Below are 24,346 nucleotides of genomic sequence, written 5' to 3'. Positions count from 1 at the left end.
CAGCAGTATCTTACTGTTATTATCTTTACTTTTTCAAGTTGTACATTTTTGTTCTGTTGCAAACCACTCCATTCTCATGGCTTAGAGGAGCAGCAGACAAGCCACAAAATGATGCCACTACTTCCCTGCCTTTTCCATTTTATTGTATTCAACTGTTTTTAAAGGAAATACATTTGAAAATCTTTTTCCTCAACAAATATCTCCTTATATAAAGATTGTCTGTGAAATAATTAAGATTGCTCAGTGCTAACCTAGAAAAGGATTGCACAACACTGACAAATAACCCCCTAGACATAAGGACATGGCAAATGACAGGATGTCAAAAGCAAAAGGAGGGAGACACCTGCAAATTAATTCTGTCATCTGCTCTCTGCTCACCCACTCACATCACGTGGGGCTGAAGAATGAGAGACCTCACCTCAGCAGGGTGGTGAAAGGATCAGAAGAAAGAACAAAGCAGCAGCTGATCATAACAGTTAAAATGGGAAAAGAAAAACACAGGGAAAATTGAAAAACTGAATTTAAATACAGAGATGGAGAAAGAGAGAAGAGATAAAACACCCCAGGCAATTAAAGAGGGAAGACTGCATCAGAAGAAAAGCAGAGCAGGGGTTAGCCCAGCATGTCAAACAAAGGCAGCAGCAGACTTACACCTGAGGGACCCTGAGTGCCAGGGCTCACTGAGGGGACTGAGGGGTGGCACTGCTGTTTCTGAGCCTGCAGAGCCATTCCCCAGTTCTGGAAGAGGAAGAAGGCAGGTACAGGCACGAGTGATATCCACCACCCCTGCTGAACTCCCCTGGAAGGCTGCCAAAAAGTGAACACAGTTGAGGATTAATTAAACTATGAGCAAACTACCATTGCTGAGCAAATCCTTCCCTCCTCCCTGTGCCTGAGAAACTGGAAGAGGGAAGGAAGACTCAAGTGCAGAGGTCATGCAGGAGAGCCCATCACCCTGAGCACGGCTTTGTGGCTCTGCAGGATCCCCTGGGACATTTGCTGCTCTCTTCATGCAGGCAAACCACACTGCTCCTGCTGCACTGCAGGCTAAAACATCAAAAACTGGAGCAACCAGCAGGGAAATTTTCTGTATTTCTTTGTAGGCTTTTTGCCATTAGTGTTACAGCAGGTCCTAACATCAGGATACAGATGCCTGGCTGAAAATGTGCACAGTTTACCTGACAGCATGCCTTTAAGGAAATATTTGCATGGAGAAGGGCTATGTTTGTGGGAATCTACCTTAGGGTATCCTTATCAATGCGCATTTGCTTTCCCTCCTTGGGAGCAGGTACCACTATCAGTGTAAAATGATAGCTTAATTGTTGGACTACTTACATGGTTTTAATGAGTAGCTGCTTAAATGGTCCAGCAATTCCATACACAAATATTTGACCCCAGGGCTACAGTAATTTATGGACCTCCCAATTACAGAAAGTACTCTTTTGTCTTTTGCTATGCACTTGGACTGCTCCTTTTATTACTTATTCCATATCCTTTCCCACTGTTGCCCTATGGAGCTTCAGGTGATTGTGGGAAATGACAGAGGGAGATGTACATTACCCACACATAAGAGGGAAAAGGGTCTATTTATCTACAAACCTGGCAAACAAAATACAGGAATTATGGAGAAGCTTATGTGGAAAAGTTCCAGATAACTTTTTTTTTTTCCCAGAACAGTGCAAAAAGGGATGCGAGCTAAAAACTGGGGCCCAGAGCTAGAGGATCAGTATAATATAGGGATTTGCCCATAGCTAAATGTTGAAATCCTGACCTTTTAGGTGTCAATAACTGCTGTAAATGTTTATGAGAGGGGGAAATGGAAATTCTCATCTTATTCAAGTCGTGCCAGAAACATATTTTCATTGTCTACAGTGATATAGAAACTGTATCAAGCACAGCCTGATCATATTAAAATTTTTAATTACAAAGTCCTATGCAACTATGAACAAAGTCTTTAGATGTTTCTTCATGAAGTCCAACTTAAGACACACATTCCAGTACTTAAAAACTCTTTCTGTTTATGGTAAGGGATTCATTAAAGTACTTTCAAAATATAAATTATGTATCTTTCATATAATATTTGCAAAATCTGCTTTAAATGTGAGTTTCTCAATGCTGATAATACTACAACAGAATTGGGAAAGAGGAAAGCCAAAAGTAATCTCTGTCTAATGAATAACAACATTTTCAATTATTTGGACGAGCTAAAAATACACAGCTTGGATGAGGAAGGATAGCTTTGAGCTAAAAATAGCAGAAACAAAAATATTTAAGACAAAACAAAAAAATTCCCAAATTATTCTTAAGAATTTGTGCAGAGCTTTAATATTTATAACCTCTTTTCCCAAGCAGAGCTTCAAAACACAAAGAGGACGTGAAATTGATAACAAAGGAAAGACGCCAAGAATGTACAAAATAGAAAGAATTTCTGCATTCCTTCTGTGAACATGGAAGTCCTCCCTCTGAAGCAATCTATCTTGGCTGATGAGGGATTGGTGGGTGTGCCCAAGACAAAACTCGTCAGACAAAGACATGTTTGTTTGCTTTTCATTTATCTTGAAGTCAAAAGCACAATATGTGTCAGTGCCAGTGTGGGCCTTTCCAGATCTTCACTCTGCAGTGGGATATGAGATGAAGAGAAATTTTCTTCCAAAGGGAGGATAGGTCTGTAACTACATGGTCATCATAAATTTGTATAATAAGTAGCCTTTGGAATGGCTGTACAAGCATAGTGAAAAGCATTCTAAACAGATAAGACAAATAAAGCCTGAAAGCAGCATCAAAGACAGAGGTGACACAGTCTGTTCCACCTCCTACAGTAGAATAATGGCCCACTCATTGCTACAACTGTTGGACTACAGGGCCTTGCTCCCTGCAGTGAGCTTCCACCCCAAAGAAATGTAGATCCTTAAATTAGCATAAATTAGTCACTCAGAACTCACTCCAACTAAAAACTCAGGCCTAACTGGAAGACAAACTTCCTTATTTTATGTTTTTGATTCTAGTCTTGCACACACTAAAAATCTGTCTTTGAAGGTGAGATATTATCCAAAATCAATAGCTTTGGGAACATGACAGCCGAAGTTGTTGCTTAGGAAAATGGAATGGGTGAACTGATACATATAATTTTTAATTTCATTTGTCCATGTTTCCATGTGGACAAAAATGACCCTGAAGGCTGCATTCCCAGTAAGATCAAACAGAGCACAATTAACTTTCTGTTTAGAACAAGATTAAAGATCTCTGGAAGACAGAGAGTCAACACTTTCCTTCAAAGATAGGTACGCAAATTTATTCTGACAAAACAAAACAATATAAAGTGGAAAGTCAGAAAAAATTGTCTTGGATCTCTACTAGTCAACATTGCTTTTCTCAAAATGGAAGTCCAAGAGATCCATCATCAGAAATTCTTTGTAGATGAGCTACATGTTGAGTGACCAGTTCAAATTAATTTATCAAGGCTACATCTGGATTTTAATGCATTACATCTGATATTTACAGTTTTAATTGCACCTTGTTTGAAGATGCAAATAGCATAGAATTAATGCACTGGACATTGATCTTCATTCTGTTTTGTACAGTCACAATTGCAAAGCAGAATTTCTAGAAATTGGAAAGTTTTGAAATCCCGAATTGTTGCTACACCACTCGGGATTAAATTCTGCCTTGTTGGCTTTTGACAGATTGACAACAAGAATAAAAATAGCACCATGATCATCTTTTCTCTTCATGAAATTTGATAAATTCTAGTTACTTTTGTACCCTTATTAATCTCTTGGGATTACTAGTTTTAAGCTATGCAAAATAAAATGTATTATCTAATGCAATCATTTGATGAAATTAATGGGCTGAGTTATTACTACAGAAAATGAGTGTTCAGTACCCCAGGGAATGAGGGCCTAACAAGGGAATAGCAAGGCATTGCTTTTTTGTCCAAAATTGAATAGTTACATAATATTTACTGTTACCCACCCATGTATTAAAACACATAATGCAGCTGGTATTTAACTCAAATTTGTTTCATTCTCAGAATAGCCCAAGGAGATTTTATTTACTTCCAAAGACATTGAAGAAAGAAGATATCCACTGCACTTGCATAACTCCTGGTCAAGACCTAGGGCTGGCTTTAGGCTGTAGGACTCACAGCCTCCCTGTTGCAGTGTGCCAAATCCTACCAAAGCCTGATTTTTAGCCCTGCTATCTTAAATTCTGGATAGAATTCTATTGCAGTTTTTCATTAAGAAAATCAGAGGGAATCCCTCAAACTTTGTGGAAATAAATGGCATTTGATAGTTTGTCCATGGCCTATTTACCACAGGAAGAACCCATGAAGAGGGGTGAGGTCTGTGCCTTCCAGAAGCAAGGTGAGGAGAAAAGCTTCTGCCTAAAAAAAGACACTACAAGGAATTTATCATGAGTTTCAGAAGAAACAACAATATATTTGGTTTTGTTACAATCCTTTCTTCCTGCATTCAACCAGTTCTATCTTACATGCCTGTTACTCAAATATTCAAAGACCACTATAATGCCTAGACCACTACAAGAAGAATTTCTGTTTTCAGAGGTAGGTCAGCAACAGAACATTGTATATGAAATGTGGACTCTCTTACAATTTCTGACATTTATCTTTTAAGCAGACAGTGACTGCATGGCACAAAATAAATGCAATGGAGTAGCAAAGTCCAGCAACAATGGGGTTAGAAGGAAATTTTGAACTGACTGCAGGGCAGCAAGTTATCTTTTTCCACAAGTTATACTCCTGAAATGCAGAAACCTTGGAAAAATTATATCTTTTCATAAGATTAATATAAAATGCAAAACATTCATAAATATGGTTTTAAGCTACTTCAAATATAATGCTGTAAATCTTATTACAGACTTCAGATGTAATTGTTCTGCTGTTTGTCTCATAACGCTGTGCCTCTTAACTTTATATGGTCACAAAGGGGATTAATTTTGCTTTAGCCCTTTGTTTTCTTTTGCTAATAAAGACCAGACTTGTTTATTCATTTTCTTTCAAGTACTTCTGTTTCTTATAGCATGAGCTCATACAGACATAATATAGAAAATCAGTATAAAAGTCTAGATGGTTCAGGTAAAGTACAAAAATTTAGACAACTGAAGAACCATCAGAAGCTTTGGGGAATCATTCATTCCTTTTTTATTTCCTTTATATTTCTCATATTTCCTCTTATATTTATCTATCTCTATATTTTCCTTTTATTTCAAACTAATAGAAACTTCTTTTCTCTCCTCCTTAACTTCATATGCTTTCCTCTCAGAATCCCATTTTTTCTTTCCAAAATATCCCCTACAACTGAGAATACCTTGCTATTAAGGACTTATGTGTCCATCTCCTTTAAAGGTCATCTTGACAAGAAGGATGTACATTTCCAGAAAAGCCCATCTGATCCTCCTGCCCCTGTGGATGTGTAGAACTTTGCTGGTATGAATGTGTAGGTGTATGGCAGATTTCCCATATGATACATATAGATCAGGTCCAACAGTAATAACTTTATATATTTTGGAAAAAAAAGACATTTTGTAAATTAGTAGAGCAGAAATGCCTTCAAAGTTTAAAAATAACATAAATATTAATTGAAATGTTTTTGTATTGCATGCCCCTAGTCTGTGCTATGAACCTGAATACAAAAGAACTATGAACAAAAAAACCAGCTTAGGTAATTGCCAAAATGAAATGAAAATGTGCAACTGAACTAAGAGTTACAATCAATACCGATTTTGGTACTCTCTTCTGTTGCAGAATCCCAAAATATTAGTTACAATTAGAAGCTACACAGTTTACCTTGACAACATTCCTTTACATTCTCTAGCTATAATTCTATTTTAAGGAAGAAATACTGTTTTAAATAAAAGAATCCTGAAAACAAGTCTTTTCATTGCATTCTTCCGACAGCAGAGACGCCTCTGACCCGTAATTTCCTGGACTACAGCTTATGTGCATATTAATGAAGCTTTCACTTGTTATTGGCAAAAATTGTCCTTAACTTAATGAGAGATAAGCTCTTAGAATGCAAATACCAGAAATACCAGAAGGTTTACTTATGGATTTTTTTTCTTTTTTTTTTTTTTTTACCTATCTCATGCAGTTGTGTAAGGCAGGATGGACAAAACCCAAACATTGCTCTGCTGCTTATATAGACCTCCATACAGACTCTGTGACTTCATCTCCCCTTCCCCTTTAAATGCACCATGTCCTAAGCACTGTACATGCACTTGGTACTAACAAGTTTAAAGTAGGAAGTGATGGTGATGTGATAGCAAATGAATGTTGGCAAAATGTCAAATGTCCGGTGTAAAATTTTATGAGCATGCACATTCCAAAGTAATGTGGACACAAGCCATCCACTGTAGTTCATTTTGGCAGAATTATTGCAAAAATATATAATTTTAGCATATATTACAATTCACTTGCAGATACTTAAAAACACATCCATCAACCTCGCCAGAAAGGTCAAAGGAACACATGGGCAGAGCACATACAAGGGGAACTGGTGCATCCAAAGACACTGGTTGAAAACTAACACACAGACAGATGAATCAAAGCTTTTGCACAGGTTCCTCAGTGCTGACTAGAAGGAAAAGCACATCTACCATCAGGGAAATGTAAGTAAGCAGAGCTTTTCTGATGCTACTGATGTTACTGCCAGCTGGCTGTGCACTGTCAGGCACTTCTGAACCAAATCTCTGTGCACCAGTGACTACATTACAGACACTGAAACATACCTCTGAAACTTCTCTATAAATATATACAAGTCTACTATGTGCAATATAGGCAATATATAGTGGACATTCATTGGGGAAAAAAAACACACTAGAGTTGAAAACTTTGTTAAATCATTTGAGCTGGTAGGTTTTGAAAAGAAGAAATCATTATATTACCCAATTTTATACTTTAAACACATAGTCATTGGCAATTAGCAGTTTTCAGAATGGATGGAAATACATATCTGAAGAGTTATTATATTAACTCTTATTTATATAATCAATTCCATTTCACAAAAGGAAATGTGACATTTGCCACACTTAGAGACCTGTGGTGTGCAATGTTTCTTCATGTCCCAAAAATGAAATTCTTTAGTTGGCAGAAAACATCTCATACTTGGAAGAATTGATCTCTTGGAATATTCATCTCTAGACATTATTTAATCACAAAGCAATATAATATCTGTGAAAAAAGGGGAACCTAGCCAAGGCTTATAACTTTCAAACCCACTAATTGTCAGATAAAACTCTTCCTTTAAAAAAAAATATATGACATCCCTCAAAGCTCTATCTGTCCAAGGCTCGTTAGCAGTACGTGATAAAAGACATTAACAACGGAGATATTTTTAATGAGCTTGCACATTGTGTGTCTGCAGGCAGCCTGACTCCTGCTTGTGGCCCTTGGGCTCCTGTCTTACCAAAATAGATCTCCCCTCATGCAATTCTGCTCCTTTGGCTTTTCTCAGCACTTTACAAGCTGTTATGAAACAAGTAAACTAAAACCCAAATAAAACCCTGCTAAGTACCAGCCAAAGCATTCATTCTGGCTGCACAAGAGTGTCCAAACCCATCAAATTCAGGTCCCCCAGATAACAACAGGTAAAGCTGCTTTCACAGCAGAGGTGGTGCCTCCTGTGCAGAGAGTGTCTAACACCTGCAGCCAGTGACTGATCAATGGATCAATGGCAGGCAAAACCAGCCAATGTGTGGCCAGGATTATTCCCCAGCTGTGGGAACCTACAGGTCAAAAAAAAAAAAAAAAGAAAAAAAAAAAGGCAAAGTTCTTTAAGAGTTGTGACTGTAGAGGCCATGAGAAGTTAAGGAAATGTCCTGCTGGATCACACACCCACAAAATCCCTTTCATAGGCTTTGGCTGGTCCATAGGGTCAGCTTCAGGCAGAAGCTAATGGAGAAGACCTCAAACTGTAGAGTGGAAATGGGAAAGTAACACTGATTGTCAAAGGTGCCTTGGGAACACTGCCCAAGACACTTAAGAACCACCTCTATGACTTTTTCATTTGTCTCCAGAGTTTCCAGAAGTCTAGACTTACTATCTTGGAAATGTCAGTATCAGACAAATTTATGGTGAGAAGCAAAGTTCATGAGATAATGTGGGCAGGGAAAATAGGATGTTGAGGGGAAGGAGAGGGAAGGGAGAGAGATAGTAAGTCTAGACTTTATTTTTCATATATCTTCCATTTTGTGACATCATCTTGACTTCTAAGGATCTGGTTGATCTTGAGCTCATGGGGAAATAAATCCAGTTCATAGACAATGGCATCAGTTCATTTGACTATGATACAAATTGATAAAACCAACAAGCCTTGATTTTATCTAGTTTGAGCATCTAATGACCAGGGATTCATCGTGATGCACATACAGCTAATGCCGAACTCCAAAAAAGGATCAATTCAAATTTGCAGAGAAAGACTTCAAGTCAGGGTCACACAGAAGTGCATAAATATGATGCTAAACTAGCAGGATTTCCTTAAGTGAGTCCTTCAGTCAAAGCTGGGACTAAAAGTAATGTAGATGACAGTACTGCCCAAGGTTCCTTCCATTCTTAGCATTCATCACTCTTTAATTCATGGTTGTGTTGAACTTCAGTTGCACTGTACATATTGTACATATTCCTATTCAGCCTGAAAGCCATTAATGCTTAAAAATGTGCCCATTTCACCTGATGAACAGGCTGACCAGAATGAGTTTCCAACCTGTCTGGTTAAACAAAGGAGAAAGGCAAACCTGAAAACATTAAAGGGCTTACACATTCCCTTTGATTGTCCTTAACTGATTTACATCTGGAAAAGGCATCAGAGAACATAATGCGACAAAACTAATAGGTTAAGATGTTTGCAGAACAAGAATAATCCTTATGCTATAGACAGGAAATATTCAACTCAGAATAATGTCTAATGAGGACAAAATAAAGCCTAGGCATGTGGAAATGCTCCTCTTTGAGGATATTCCTTATACCAATTACTCTTCAAAGGTAATGCGTTAATGATTTTGGCAAAAGATTACAATAAAATCAGATGAATAGTTTCCAATGTTTTTGCATCTAATGTGCTCAAAAAATGTTCTTTTGCTCATATGACAGATTTGTCATACTTGTATTTTATTTTAGTAATACATATTATATATACTGATTTCAATTTTGTCAAGAATTTAAAAACATCTCAGCCTATTAATCTAATTTATATATGACAAATAAATAATTTGTTTTCATTAATGTTTTTTGTTTTCCAAGAGTATCACATGGGGAGAAAAACTGCCAGTTAATTTCTACTTGTTTGCTATTTCTTCCAGAGAGACTTATTTTCTTCTACTTATTATTAAAATATTGTCCCTAAAGATTGACCATTGTCTTGAACTTTACAGTCTCTTCCAATTTCTCTCTAAAAAATTCTTTTGCCTTGATGTGCTTCTGATATTAGCACAGTAACAAAGTAACACAACACAGTAATTCCCTGATAAAGCTCAATTTTGGGACACAAAAGAGAACACTGAGTGCAAAGTGGAGAGGCACATGTGAGTTGGGATATTTGTCAGTGTTTAACATCCCACATATGACCTCAAAAATTTAACCCTGTGTTTCAAAAACTATGCTCTAATAATTTCTTTTCCTCCCACAAACTTCAGTAATAGTAGTAAGGCTTTTTTTTTTCCTTCTGGATACAGAGATTCCTTTTCTCAGGAAAAAAAATTCTTAATAAGTTGGTAAAGCTCACCTTGAAAAGATTCAGGAGATGAAATGCACAACAAATTAATGAATGCACTTAGGTAACAAGAGCAGGAGTTGAAACCTCCCATCTCATACACTCATAGAAACCTTAAGCTCTGGATTGCTCTTTCTCTCACACCTTTTCCTGCTCTGCCCTCACCATTTCAAGTTCTCCCATGTTTGCTATACCCTGCTCTGCACAGGAAACCCCACCTTTGCAGGACTCAGCAATTCAGCCTTTTTTCTGACCTGTATTCTGGGACTTCTGAGTTCTTCCCCAAAATAAGGCCATGCTCAGTGGAGTTGTTCTCCACTGAGGTCTCTTGCAAACACTTCTGGGTCACAGAAAGCCATCCATAGGAACAAGTGGCAGTTGGGAGATAATGAATATTTATTCAAAAACAGACGAAAATTGTGTCACAGGAGAGAGTCCTGGGAAAGAACTGCAGAGAGCAGGAAGACTGGCCAGCCTGTGTTTTCAGACAGAGGTAGTTTTTTAAAAATCCCTGTCAAAAGAGTTGGAGGAAGACAATTTTAGGTTAGGATGACAAGCAAAGGACAGTCTGGGCTGGGACAGAGCAGCCTAGGGCAACAGGTGGTGATGGAAGGATCCCTGACAGTTTAGCTCAGTGAGACACTTGCCCCTTTTGTATCATCAAGACTTTGAATGAAGTAAAAGCCAAAAATAAGTGTGTTGAACAGGGTTTTTTGGGTTAAAGAAAAAGAAAAAAGACATTTATGTTAAGACTAGGTAACCCTTGTGTTTAAACTTCTGTTTTCAAAACACACAAGTGAGCAGATAGGGCCTTCTAATAAATCTAAGGTGGTTTTTTTTTGTTGTTGTTTCCTAGGGATTAATTACCTCACCAATATAAATGGAAAACACCAATATAACAGGTATGATCCATAAACCCTGGCTGGATTTGACCTCTAATTCCTAGATCCCAATTACTCTGAATTGCAGTTCTCAGCTCTTTGTGTGATTCCGCTTGCATGACTTAATGTACTGCTTTAAACCCTTTACTTAGTCCATATCTATTTTCACTGCCATGCTGTTCAATAACAAATCCTCACGTTAATTTTTACATATTATAATTAGTTATAGCTTTAGTTTTGCAGGATGACAGGATCACAAAATATACCCTCCCTTCGTGTTCTAGTGTATTACAAAGAATCTACAGGTAAATTCATATATACAAATAGCATTTTATTCCTTTCCTATAGCGGGGTTTGTGCCATTCTGCCTGCAATTACAATGAAAATAAAACAGATATACTATGTCAGTTATCAAAAGAAAAGGAAAAAATTTATACCTCTTATTAGTATAACTGTCTATTAAATTAGGAAAAGAAGATGGATTTGAGTGGAAGCAATGTACTTTTTCTGCTCAAATACTACCACAAATCTAACTCAACATAAGTGCTTTATTCAGAAGTCTCAGTGTCAGGAGCCAAAGTCCTGATGCTCCTACTCCCTTTTCCCATCACAGTCTTCAGCACTGAGGAACCCTCCCTCATCCCTGGGCTTTGAAGTGCATCCTCAGCCAGAGATCCACACCCTACCACACATCCTTGAGGAATCTGATGTCATTTACCTTCTTAACTACTGTACTCCTGTATAAGAGTACAACAGGCATTCTAATTATAAATAGCTGTAGACATTTCAAACACTCAGGTCTTCCAGTAAAATTGCTGTAAATTTAGAAGAGGTTATTGGATGAAATGGACTTAAACCATGTCTTCAGTGCCTGCTGCTGCTCTTCATCCTTTTCGCTACAAAGCCTTTCTGACATTGCTGTAGTTCTTTGGTTTTACCTAAGGCAGAGGAGCCTGCATTCCTGTTTAATCACTGTGGCCTGATGTGCCTAGCATTGTTTCCTGGGATATGGGGTGACCAAAAGCCTGTGGGTCACAGGTTAAACTTTCTGGGATACGTGCATACATTTCCAGCATTAATCCTGATTTTGATTTTCAGGATATTCAAGAACTTCGAGGCTCAGCTGAAAGAAGTGTATTGTCCCATGATAGAAAAGGGGGGATGGGAGGGGGAAGTGTATAGAAAACAGTTTTCTGAAAGGCAGCCTCTTTTCTGCCAGAATAATTTCAAAATACCAGTTGAATTGCAAGTACAATTTCTGTTCCTTGCACCTCTAAGTGGACTTGACTGTGGATTCAAAAAAACCGTACCTGTTTATTCTCTAAGGGAAGACTATTTAGAATAAGTGTATGCTTACAATTATGGTAATGCTTAGAAACCTCAGTTATGAAAGGATTTGGTTTGGGTGTTTTTTGGTTTTTTTTTTTTTTTTTGGTTTTTTGGTTTTTTTTTTGTATATAAGTTGCAGTGAAATCTAATGAATTGCATTGGAAATGCGTGACTTTTGCATTCACATCACATTGCTCCTTCTCTGTTCACAAAGTCTCATAAATGTAACCAAGACAGATCAAGTTTCACTGAGAAAATTAGCCTAAGAAAAAAAGCAGAATTCCCTTCCACTACCACCCTTTCTGCTTCCCTCATACACTCACACACACATAGAAAGACTAATATCAGCTGCACAGAGAAGGAAGAAATTAGGTACAAACTTGGTATTTCATGCTACATGTAGACTATGTATTTATGAGAGCTTTACATGTGCTCATATTTGTCAATAAAAATATGTCTCTACTTAAAGTCGCAGAAACTGTGAAACACACTGAATATTGTATTTACTTTTTACTTATCCTCTAAATTTTGTCTCCATATGCAGAAGAATGAAGACTACCTGTCAAAATAAAATGCTGCAAGAATGAAATATACAGCATGTACTGTGGGAAAGTACTTGGTTTCCCTACAGATGCAGCAGCTGGTGTGCACTGCTCACAAGAGCTTATTTTATTCAGCCAGAAAAATAAAATAGTTTATGGCATATTTCAGTGAAGACATCTTGAATTTTTCACATGCTTAGTATTCACTATTTTTTACTTTAATATTCATAGGTCTTCACTGAAAATTAGCACTCTTTGTACTATAAAAGGTTAATTTTTAACTCTCTTTCCCATTCAATGTAATATACTGTTACACAGGAAGGAAATCAAGATGTCTTTTAAATCCAGCTTCAAGTATCTACACACTTCATATTAAACTGCAATGCTTAATTTAATATCTGTACAGGACTGGTAAACATTTTACACAATGGATTATGTAGCCTAAGGGACAAAGCCACAGCCTTCAGAAGGTGGTATAATAGGTTTGAAGGATGACTGTACACTTGAGAGGAGGCAGAAAAACCCAAAGCAAGGAAATCTTTACCACAATTGCCAGAAAATAATGTAGTCACTATGTGAGCACACCCTCTGGCACTCTCTTCTGTTAAGGCAGGAGAGAAGTCTACAGTACTGTCATGGTCCACAGGCTACAAATGTTCCCAATGTAGCTCTGTATTCAAAGCTTTTGACAAAAAAGGTCAACAGCTGTGGTTCACTGAAAGTCTGGGGGCAATAATTCTGTGTTTTAATGACATAAATGACAATAGTTTTTCAACAAGAGAAAGAACAGAGAGAGAGGAGAGACAGCAAAAATGGAAAATAAAATTAGTCTCATTTCATTTCCTTTCTACATTACTAGTTGGAATAAAACATAAAATATTGTTCCAGCTTCCCTCAAGTGCTTGAACTCATTCTTCAAAATGAAAAGCGTTAATTACCTGCAGCAGTTACGTTCATCCAGTGCAACAAGATTTCATTTAGCCTGTCCAACCTCCTCAGAGCTACTATTGGACTTTTATTTGAGCAGTGAAGGGAGGGCTTGCATGTTATTATGAAAAGACTCAATCGCAAATATGCAAACAAAAATTCCTCAAGGATCAAAGGAAATTAGATCATTAATATCATACTTACATATACATTTTAAAAAATATTGCTAAATACTGGCACAAATAACAAAAGATTCTAATACTACTGCACATGACTCTGAAAATGCATACAGCACTTCCAGATATGATGTAAAAAAATAAGTGTCTAGGGAAGAGAAAATGTTTCCTACATTATATTAATGTTATCATTTAGGATGAGCCAAAAAACATCCTTCTGCAGGTTCAATTAAACTGCTTGGGAAACTCAGGGATCAAAATATTTACTAGATACAGATGTTATGAACTTAAAATCTAAAAAAAAAAAAAACCTTTATAATCCTTCCTTCTAGACTTCTACTGTTTTCCTACCATTCCTACCATTTCGTGATGTGCTTGTGATTTTTCACAGGAGCTCAAAAGGTTCAGCTCAGCCAAGGAACCAATGGAGTAACTTTCTGCTCTCCTGTTCTCATAATCTCTTTTATCCCCAGAACACACCTCCCACCACTGGCCAAGCGTGTCAGCTGCGTGATCCTTTTCTCCTTCACTGACACCAGCAGCCTGAGTGCCACAGTTTTGTCTCCAGTGTGATCCCTAGGAGCTAAATTCTCTGCTCCTAATGCAGATTGTTGGTTTTTTTTTTTTTCTTCCTCCTCTCAGATTCATAACAAAGCCAATAAAAATGGAGGGTCTGCTCACGGAATCAGTTCCACACATACTTGTCTTATGGAGGTGAATAATCCTGCTGATTTCAAAAGAATGACAAATGTGCATGAAGTTCAACATAAGTGTAACTGATTGCAGGCTCGTGGCCTGGATGCTGATCCCAGGATTTGGCTCCAGCAGCACAACCTTATGCAGCTTGTGCTGATAAGCCTTATTTTAATATTAGTAAAGGGGGTATGGCACAGAACGTGTCTGTTAAAAGGTTTAAAATACATATGTATTTTATTTAAGAAACGTTGAATTTCTGGGCAACCTCCCTAAATTCCTTTAGTTTGCTGAACAATTAGAATCAGCTTTGGCATTCTTGTGTAATGACGCAGCGGAGAATTAAATGACAGACCATATGTATATGAAATGTATGTAAATTCACACAAACATGCAGTAAAGTTAGACATATTATAAGCGAAAAAAAATGCAAAAGTATATGCTGGTTTGTGCCCAGAAGGTTCAACACTCTGGTAAAAAACCTGCTGTGCTTGTCTATGAATTTATCTTGACTTGCCTCATCTACAGAACAAAACAAATGCTTAAAACTTTTCAAAAAACTCTCTTTTTCAGAGAAAGTGCACATCTGTTCACCAAGTCTGACTGGAATTTGCACACTGTATAGCATCCTTCAAAACTTTTTTTTCGAAACAAATTTCAAATTTTCAACAAAAATGTTCCTAATTATCCTCATGTAAAGATAATTTTTATACGCTAGAAGACACAGAGGCCCAAACTAGCAACAAATACTGAGTCCTAGGAAAAGGAAGCAGATTTCTCTCTTATCTGTGTGCCCAGGCTCTTTTCTACAAGACTTTGAAAGCCACACACACAGAGGCACTTGTGCAGGCAATCGGGGCAGTGCTGAGGTACAACATTTTAGTCACGGTGTCACCCACACAGAACTCTTGGCTTACAGAATGTCACAAGCATTCTAACACCCACAGCAAGATGTCACACTGCTTACAAACCAATCTCTCAGAAGCACAGGCAAACTTGATGATTAGCTTTCCATGGTTTCACTGGTGCTGCTTTCCTGACACTCCTGTGGGACACAGCCCTGCCTCGCACCCCGGGGCGCTGCCAGGGAAAGGGGAAGCTGCATTTTCCTGCTGCTGCTCCATGGGCAAAAGGCAGCTCCAGCAACTGTCCAGCTCCTCCTGAGCACAGCAGCCTGAAGGAATCCTGCACTTCAGCAGATGCTGGGAAACAGAGATGGAGAGAGGGGCTGTCACCTGCACAGCCAGAGCACAGGGAGTGGCAGCTCCCACTGCCCAGGGGACAGCAGAGAAGTGACCAAGAGTGATTACCCAGAGCAGGCACCTCCTGGGCTCAAGCAAAGCTGCAGCCCTGCAGCCCTGCTCCCCTGGACTCTGCAGTTTGCACCTCATGTTAGGTTCTCTGAAACTGGCACCACAACACCTTTTGTATGGCTCACTGGTTTTGGAAATAGGAATGACATGATGGCATTTGTAATCTCATGGCTTAATTGTTTGTTATCTTTTTATACAAATAATTAATAAAAGCTTTGCTTTTATGCACAGTGAATTTTGAAGTACACGAGTAGTTTAGCATAGAACTGGAAAAAAAGAATTAGAAAGTTAACCTGCATTTTGAGAGAAACCACTAATCTGGAAGAAGAAAAGAGCACAGCAGATTTTGGAAACATTTCCCAAAATACTACAGACCAGAATTTCCACAGGGTTTCTGAACCACGATCACAGCATTTATGATGTATGTATGATGACTTATTACAGATTTCCATCTAGCCTAAGGCACTTACTTTCCTAATTTGTTACATATCATAACAAGAAGAAAGTGAAAATAGTTTGTAATGACCACCAATAAAGAGAGATTTGTAAAATACTGACCACATTGATCCATGACAATAAGGAACACGAGTTGAAAGCAATTCAAAATGCTCAAAAAACCCTCTCCAAAAACAGCACTGAATTATCATTAAAGAATAAGAAAATTTTAAAATAAAATCCCATCTCAATTCATCCATCCATCTGCTTTACACATCAATTATGAGAAGAATACATCTGTATGGTTCACAATCAAGATATAAGCACCTACTAAAATAGTTTTGTTAACAATTCTACAGTCATTTACTACATTTACTACATTTACATTTACTACATTTACTACTATTTCAATAAATTAATTGCTAATTACCTTTGCCACAGAAGAAACTCCTAACCAAGCAAAGAACCCAAGCAACCCAAATCCAGATATTAACATTGGTTCAACCCTTTAGCCAAAGCAGTCACCCTTACTGTGGAAAATCCCTCATCACTGTGGACAATCCTAATTGAGCAAGGAACATTTCCTTACTTGGTTAACTAAGGTAATCTCAAATTAATGTGTTTGTTCTTTGCATACCTTATTTCCCCATGAGCCAGTCCAAGCTCTCATCTGCTACTGCACTTTCCAGCTACTCTCAGAATTAGAACAGACTCCTTGAATTTATGAGTGTCTGCTCGGAAGCTGGACAACTTCCAGGACACAGGAGATGAACGTGACCCTCTGATCAGCAGTCAGCAGTTCAATACTGCTCAAGGAAAGAACTTTCAGAGTGTTCAGCAGAAACACAAACTTGCATACACTGAACACAGCCCTCTGTGCCCCCAAAATTCTGCGCAAAACAATATAGATTGTGACTATACATTTGCTCAGGGACTGGGAAATATAGCTGACATCTGAAAATTACCTAGTAATAATACAAAGAATTTATAAGAATGGACATGGTTCCTGCTTCAGAGAATTTTATATCCATTAAAAGAAAGTTGAATTGTGGAGATAAAAGAAATCACATTCCTATCCAAGCCATAACACTAAGAATTCAGTGATTTTTCCAGCAATTACTTATGTCATATACACAGCAGTATTTTTTCTTCAAAAGAAACTTGTTCTATGTTTGCACAGGGATTGTTCTGTGTTTGTTGCAGGGATTGGTGATGACAAAACTGACACTGGTCATAGATTTTTGCTGTAAAACTATTCAGTCTACCAAAAAGGTAGGGAAAATTACCAATTTTGCTGTTTCAGAGTATTTTGTAACAAAGTACTAAACCAAAATATAGCTCTTTTTTACCTTCATAAAAAATGTCAAGTGGATTTTAAGCATGGAGCTTTATTCTTCAGCCAGATGCTATAGATATACAGATGATCACTAAAGAAAAAAATCCACTAATGGCAGATCCCTTCATCACAGATATCTGCCACTGCAGATTTATCAGTTTTATTATGGCATCCAAGAACGCTTGTGCAGCTGTTTTTGTTATTAACTACATATCTCGTGGTAGTGCTAAGTTAAAAGCTTTTGAAGGAACGTCCTTTACTCACAGCTACCTGTTCATGCATTTGGCACAGTGCTCACTGGGAGTCATACATGACTGAGCTTTGATAGTCATGCTATGCCCTTCTACCCCGAAAGAATGAAACTCATGTACCAGTTAATTTCCTGTATTTTATAATTTAGATATTCTCTTAATGCTTAGTTTCAAGCTGTAATATTAATAATTACTAACTGATTTATGAGGAATTAAAAAATTAATCTGTAAGCTTCAAGAAACTTCAGATTTGCCATTGGCTATTTCCAGACTTTCTGTATCCAAACTGAGGGTATAGAGCAAGAATGCAGACTAGAAATTGAAAACAGATAATAAGTGCTTTCCTTGTGAATGACACAAAAGCAGGGAAGGATTTAGATGGCTCTGTGATTGGCATTGTTTCAGTGCTACAATAAATCATTCCTGGTCTCATACAAATTTAAAGTTGCCAAATACTATATTTTTATTTTTTAACTATCATATTCTTAAGTCATATTGGGAATGGATTTAATAAATAAGCAAGTGTAACTAAGGAATTCGGCAACCTCTGCCACCTTCAATTTACATCTTTTTCTGGCTGAAAGAAAAAACAATTACTATACTCTGTATAACACCTGAATCTTAAAATAAACATAATCTAGATGTAAACTCGATGTTAAATGAGTATAAATGCATTTCATGCATAGGCATTTTGTACTAAATACATTTATAAACATTAAGTAACAATTATACACCAAGTTTTTCATTGGCGATAAGTTCTAATTAATTGATGAAACAGTTACTCTAGAGAGCCCTTTAAAATTTCCATTCATATTTCTTTATTAAAAGATGTGCAATATCAGGAATCTTGTAATAGGCTTGTGTCAAATTTTATGCACAGTGGAGGACAAGGTCATATAAAATAGACCTTTTTTCAGGTATCAGCAAGATTCTCTTTTTATTAACTATTTAAGATATGCAAAGGCTAAAGTCTGGCTGATGAAAGATTTCTTATCATTGTGTATTGAATAAATACTCATTACTGAAAACTTTGCTCGAAATTTTGTATGTCGGGTCATGAGGAGTTGAATGTTGTCTGAAGATGCAAGGCTTCAGTGATCAGAGAAATTCTTAAATTGGTGTATATGTACAAAACAACTCTAAGTTCTCTATAGGAATAGTAAATCTCTCAATATGAGGATAAGGGGAGGTGCTGAAGTTCTGACTTGCATAAATAACAGAAAGCAAGAACTGGAAAAAAAAAATACAGTCAAAACGAACTAGGAAAAAAAGGTATTAAATACTAGGAAATCTGAATATCTGACAAAAATCACTACAGGGCAAGCTTTGGATTAGACTTCTAGAAAGCCCAATTCAATCAAACAACAGTTGTCAAACTGGAAGCTGACATGTCAGCCATGTCCTGTCCAGTGCTGTCCATCACGGGAATAAATTTACCATATTATAAAGCCATGTGAAAAATCCCCTAAATAAGGAACCGTAGTGGAAATCTTGGCGTTCCCCCCACCCCTCCCCCCCCATTTGTTATTTACATTAAAATAATGCCCAGAGGCTGTAAACAGGATTGGAACCTGGAAACGAGTTCTGACAGCTCTTTGCATGGTGTTGTCTAAGCTTGTTGAATTGGCATGTGTACACAAAGGAACATGTTTGTGTACACACACAAACACACACCAGCCCTGCTCACTGCACATACAGACACACAGGCCTTAAAAAAAAGTAAAGCCATTCTCCAACCCATGGCTTTACACTGTCAGGATCACAGATAAATACATTTTTTCATGTTCTATGTAATGAAATGACCTCTTGGTTCGTAGGTGGGCTGAGTAGACACTTGTTTTATTTAAAAAGCAACATAGCACAAAATCACCTGAGACCTGCTCGTAAGCAAAGTCCACAGTACTCACAGGAATAGATGTCACATACATTTTAGCATTAATTTTTTAAATTAATAAAATAATTAATTTTATAAATTCATAATATATAAATACAATATGAAGTTATGCTTCTTTGCTCATTATCTGACTAGTATTTTGAACATGGGATAAGTTAGAAACATTTTACTGCTACTTTCTCATTGCTGAGCCCCTGTAGCAAATACTTGATCAAGACTAAGGTAAAAATCCCTTAAATAGGATTTTTTCCTTATACCTCCTGTTAGAAGACATGAAGACATGGATCCACAGCAGCTCTGCTAACTAGGCACACAAGAATGCCCTTCAGTTCTGTCCAGAATTACAGAGTATTATCTTCTTCTGTGGCTATCAAATCCATGGATATTCTTAGCCTGGACACACAACTCCCTCTGTAAATCACTTTTCACCTTGTGACAATTTAAGTTTTATATCTGTGTCTGCAATCTGAAGAGGAGGGAAGCAGAAAAATAAATCTATAGTATATCTATCTTAGTTCCATGATGATACCTCTGTTAATTAGGTCTTTCCCAATCATCACCTCTTTAATTGGCATTTTTCAAATTTCAGGAAGAGGCGCCTAAGATTTAGATGTCTGATGCTGAATAAAAATGCCACCAATAATGCACAGCCCTGTGCCAGCAGGGCAGCATCTATTGACATCAGAATTATTTTTTGTTTAAAAACAGAATCTAAGCAATGAAGTACTTATAGTGTTAGAAGTGAAAAAAATTTGGGGGAAGAAAAGCAGAAAAACTGTCACAGGTATTTTCTAAAAAGATAAAAGTTCCCCAGCCAAATGGATGTACCATACAATAAGAGTTCTGTACCAATGGGAAAACTCCAAGCCCAGATAACAAACTCTTGTTATTCCATAGGCAGAATATTCCAAGATATTTTCTAGGTGGACTATTCCAAGATATTTTCTGTTTTAAGATGTATAGATTAAGATTTCAGAGTTACAATATACCTCAGGCTTGCATGAACTTTCTGTGGGGTTTTTATTTTGGGATGTCTTGGTTGTACAAGGACTAGGAAAATAAATTTAAAACACTTCAACATCTCTTTCCTATTTTCTATCTCTTGTTCTCTGCAAAATTTTTTACTAGTTCTGTAATATTTGCCTTATGCTCATTTTTCAACCTATGGAGCCATACCTTCTGCAAGAGCTGCTTACCTGCTCTTAATCTCAACCATTAATTATTAAAAAAAAAATCCTACAGAATTCAAAACAATATTGTTCAACCAAGTTCTAATACATTTATTCATGCATTCCTTCATTCCTTTCGAACAAAATCTGATTTGGCCCTACATCTTATGTTTCTTAAAGATAAACAGGGCATTATTAAAAAAAAAGTTCTTGTTTAGGCATAAGCCAAATGCACCTTGGTAAACATGACAACACTTCTTTATGCACAAGTAAATCAAGACTCTATTTGCACTATACAGTTTTAAGGGGTTTCTGACATCATAAATTAAACTGATTCTGTTAATTGTTTAGGAAAGATGAGAAACATTCAGCTCTGATAATATTTTATGCTGAATTACATTAACTTACTGATTTTGATGGCTATACCTCTTGTTCAAGATAAATGTTCCTAAATATTTTCATTGAGAATGTGTTCTAAATGAATTTATCTAGCACTATATTTTATTCATCAACAAGAGTGCTAGTGATTAGAAGCTCATGATGTAGCCAATAGAACTCTCTGAAAATCTACACAATTTGAATAGAGAAAGAACAAACGAGGGCAGGATGGAACATTTTTCTTTTGTTATCTAGAACTGGATATATTTAAACTGAAGGGATGTTTAATCGTTTCTCAGGCTTTGATTTATTTCACATTGAAGTGACTTTGTCCCATATCAAAGATGTCTGTTGAAGAAAAAGAAAGATTCTTAAAACCCTCCCCCACAACCTTAGACTGAACACATAATTTTCAATTTAGGAGCAGGTGACAGTGAGGTATCTCCCAAGGGCAGAGTATTTAGACTTCTACAGAATTAAACAACCCTACTGTGATGAAAGCTGGACATTCCTCAGTGCTGGGATCAAATGAAAACATTGGTGTTTCACTAAACTTTGAGACTGACAATGCAAGAGTTTTACAAGAACCATTAAACATTTATCATCGCATCCTGAAAATTACATTTAGACAAGGGAAATAGTTACATAAAGAAAACAATCTTGCATAGAGTAAAAAAAAAAAAAAAAAGCAGAAACTGCTTAAAAATGGATGCATATTTAAGAATGATGCCTCTTTGCAATAACCTGTCAGCAATAATGGATTTCCATAAACAGGAAATGGTATTTTAAAAATAGGAACAGATTATTATCATCTCTGATGACAGCAACTACATACTTTTTTCCTTCTGATTATGTTCAGCGCAAAGTCCATCAAGCTGAGCACTTTCACAGACCAAATAACAGGAAACTGTAAGGTCAGAAGAGAACAGTGGAAGTTTCTGTAACACAACTGTGGCAGAAGTTGGGGCCACTGGAGATCAGTAGGAAAAGGCTGCTAAAATGATGTAACCTGGGAAAGTGAGATTTTAAGTCTGGAAAAAGAGGGTTTGAAGAGCCTGCAGGTTACTAATGAGGAAAGAAGGGAAAAGAGGCTGGATTGAAAAGAAATCAAACAAGCCTGAAACCCTGGAAGGAATATTGCAACTGGAAAAGGCTGTAGAGGGAAAGGAGATAAGAGAATGAAGAGTCACTAGAGGCTCTAAGAAAGGAGATTGAAACCCTGAATGAAAAATTTAAAAGGGCAAACCTGGGAAAATAAGGATAAGGTGCTTCCTCGAATTAGGAAGACAAAGTTGAATATGAGGCAGATCCATGCATGTGTTGAGATATTAGTAACTGGAATATTTGAACATTTTTCGTTTAGAAATTTTCTCTTAATGACATGAGGCTGCTTGTCTTTGACAGGAGGGGTTGGCAGACAAAAAGTTCTCGGTACTCAAGAGGAAAACTAGAAGACAAAGTTTGCGAGATAGTACAGTTCTGGATTACTTGGATGTCAACAGTGTAGACATGATGAAAAAGAAAATAGAAAGTGATATTTTTGTTTGGCCTATAAAGCTTAGAACAGGAAGCTTTTATATTTTAGAACAATGTCTTACAAATCTTACAGGTACTACACAACATGAAAATTAGCTAAAACAGATCAGTTTTAGGAACATATGCCACATTTTAAATATACCTTTAACTGCCTGTACAAACCACTGCTATAAGAGAAATTGCCCTCATCTGTTTTGCAAAACACCATTTCCAGAAGTGAAGCTTGGTCTCATTGAAACATAGATAAATATTTGTGTTCAGATGATGAATTCACTTGCTTGTTCTAAAGATTCATTATTTGATTCTGCATCTCTAAGTAAAACAAATTTGCACAAAGGTTTATCACGTCTCCATTTCAATAGTGCACAGAAAACTGAAACTGTTGGAAATGCACAACTGTGCTTTATGCAACAAAAGCCTATTTATAAATTATGACTCTATACACAATATGCCTTAGGGATTGTTCCTGTTCTAATCAAATACTTTTGCAAATTTCTTGCCAAGAACTGAAAAAGTATTTACCTGTAATAGTTAGGTGAAAAAAATGATACTATCAGGTAAAATATGTTTTCACATACACTGTGGATGTTTTATTCACTCACTAGCCAGCTTCTAAAGGTTCCACAAAAAATTAAATCACATAACTTAAATATTTGTCTGCAAATAACACTGGTTAAATAACTCTGCAACATCTGGTTTCCTTTTCTGTTTGCTATTTGAGAGCTTTTTCTAAGTATAATTAATCCTTATAAAATGGGAATAAAGCAAGTTATTGTCTTTTGGAAACTGATGAAGTACATTACAACTACAGAGAAAGGGACTGTACTTCATTCTGCGCAGCAGAGTTAAGATGCCCACAAAGAGAAAAAAAAAAAAGTTTATGTTCATGTGAAAATGGTACTTGGAGCTCAGAAGTCTAGATTCACTTAACAAATTTAGTAAAATGAAGTACTTAGAGTAACCACAAAGCTGAAGTGGAGAACTTCAGCAGAAGGACGGTTCGAAGAGTTGGAAAATAAAAGCACAGAGAGACATGACAGGACAGTTTTGGTCTGCCTTGATTTTCCAGGGCTCTGTGCCAACACAGACTGAATTTGTGGGCCAGTACAGATAATCAAAGTGGGAGAAAAAACCCAACATGTGAATGGTGCTTCTATGGGAGCTGTGGTAACATACACAAGTATTTGCATGTTCATGACAGTATTGATCTAAGACCAAAAAAAAGGTTTTGTCCTCTCTGTATCTGTCAGTCTGTACAGGAGAACAAAGCCACACTCCTAAGAAATCATCTTTGAATTGAGGATTCATTACTGTAACACTTTAACCAGCAGACCTTGACAGGGCAGCTCCAAACCAAGCTGTTTAAAAAACTCTACATCAAAAAAAAAGTCTTTATCATGCTAATTACAGTAGGCAAAACTAACATATCCCAATCTGTCTTTTAGAATCAAAAAAAATCTTGCCTTTGTGCTCCATAAATATAGGTTTAACATTAAAAGGTCAACAAGAGGCACTGAATCTTGTTGAAAATACTGTTCTACCTCCTGTTCCTGTTACACATGAGAAAAAAAAAAAAACTGAAAGAAAGAAAAATTAGAAGCAATACTAAATTTAGCAAAACAGTCTTTCCTATTTGTCCAGTACTTGGTCCACACATAAAAATAAATTAATGGGTGGAATTTTTTTCTCCCCTTTAAAATCAATTCTGTCACCTCATCAAAATCACCAGAGGAGATTCATGCTGATCAGCTAATTACATAT

This window comes from Vidua chalybeata, chromosome 12 (genome assembly GCF_026979565.1).
Source record: "Vidua chalybeata isolate OUT-0048 chromosome 12, bVidCha1 merged haplotype, whole genome shotgun sequence".
In the NCBI taxonomy this organism is placed as follows: domain Eukaryota; kingdom Metazoa; phylum Chordata; class Aves; order Passeriformes; family Viduidae; genus Vidua; species Vidua chalybeata.
This window is presented reverse-complemented; position numbering follows the sequence as displayed.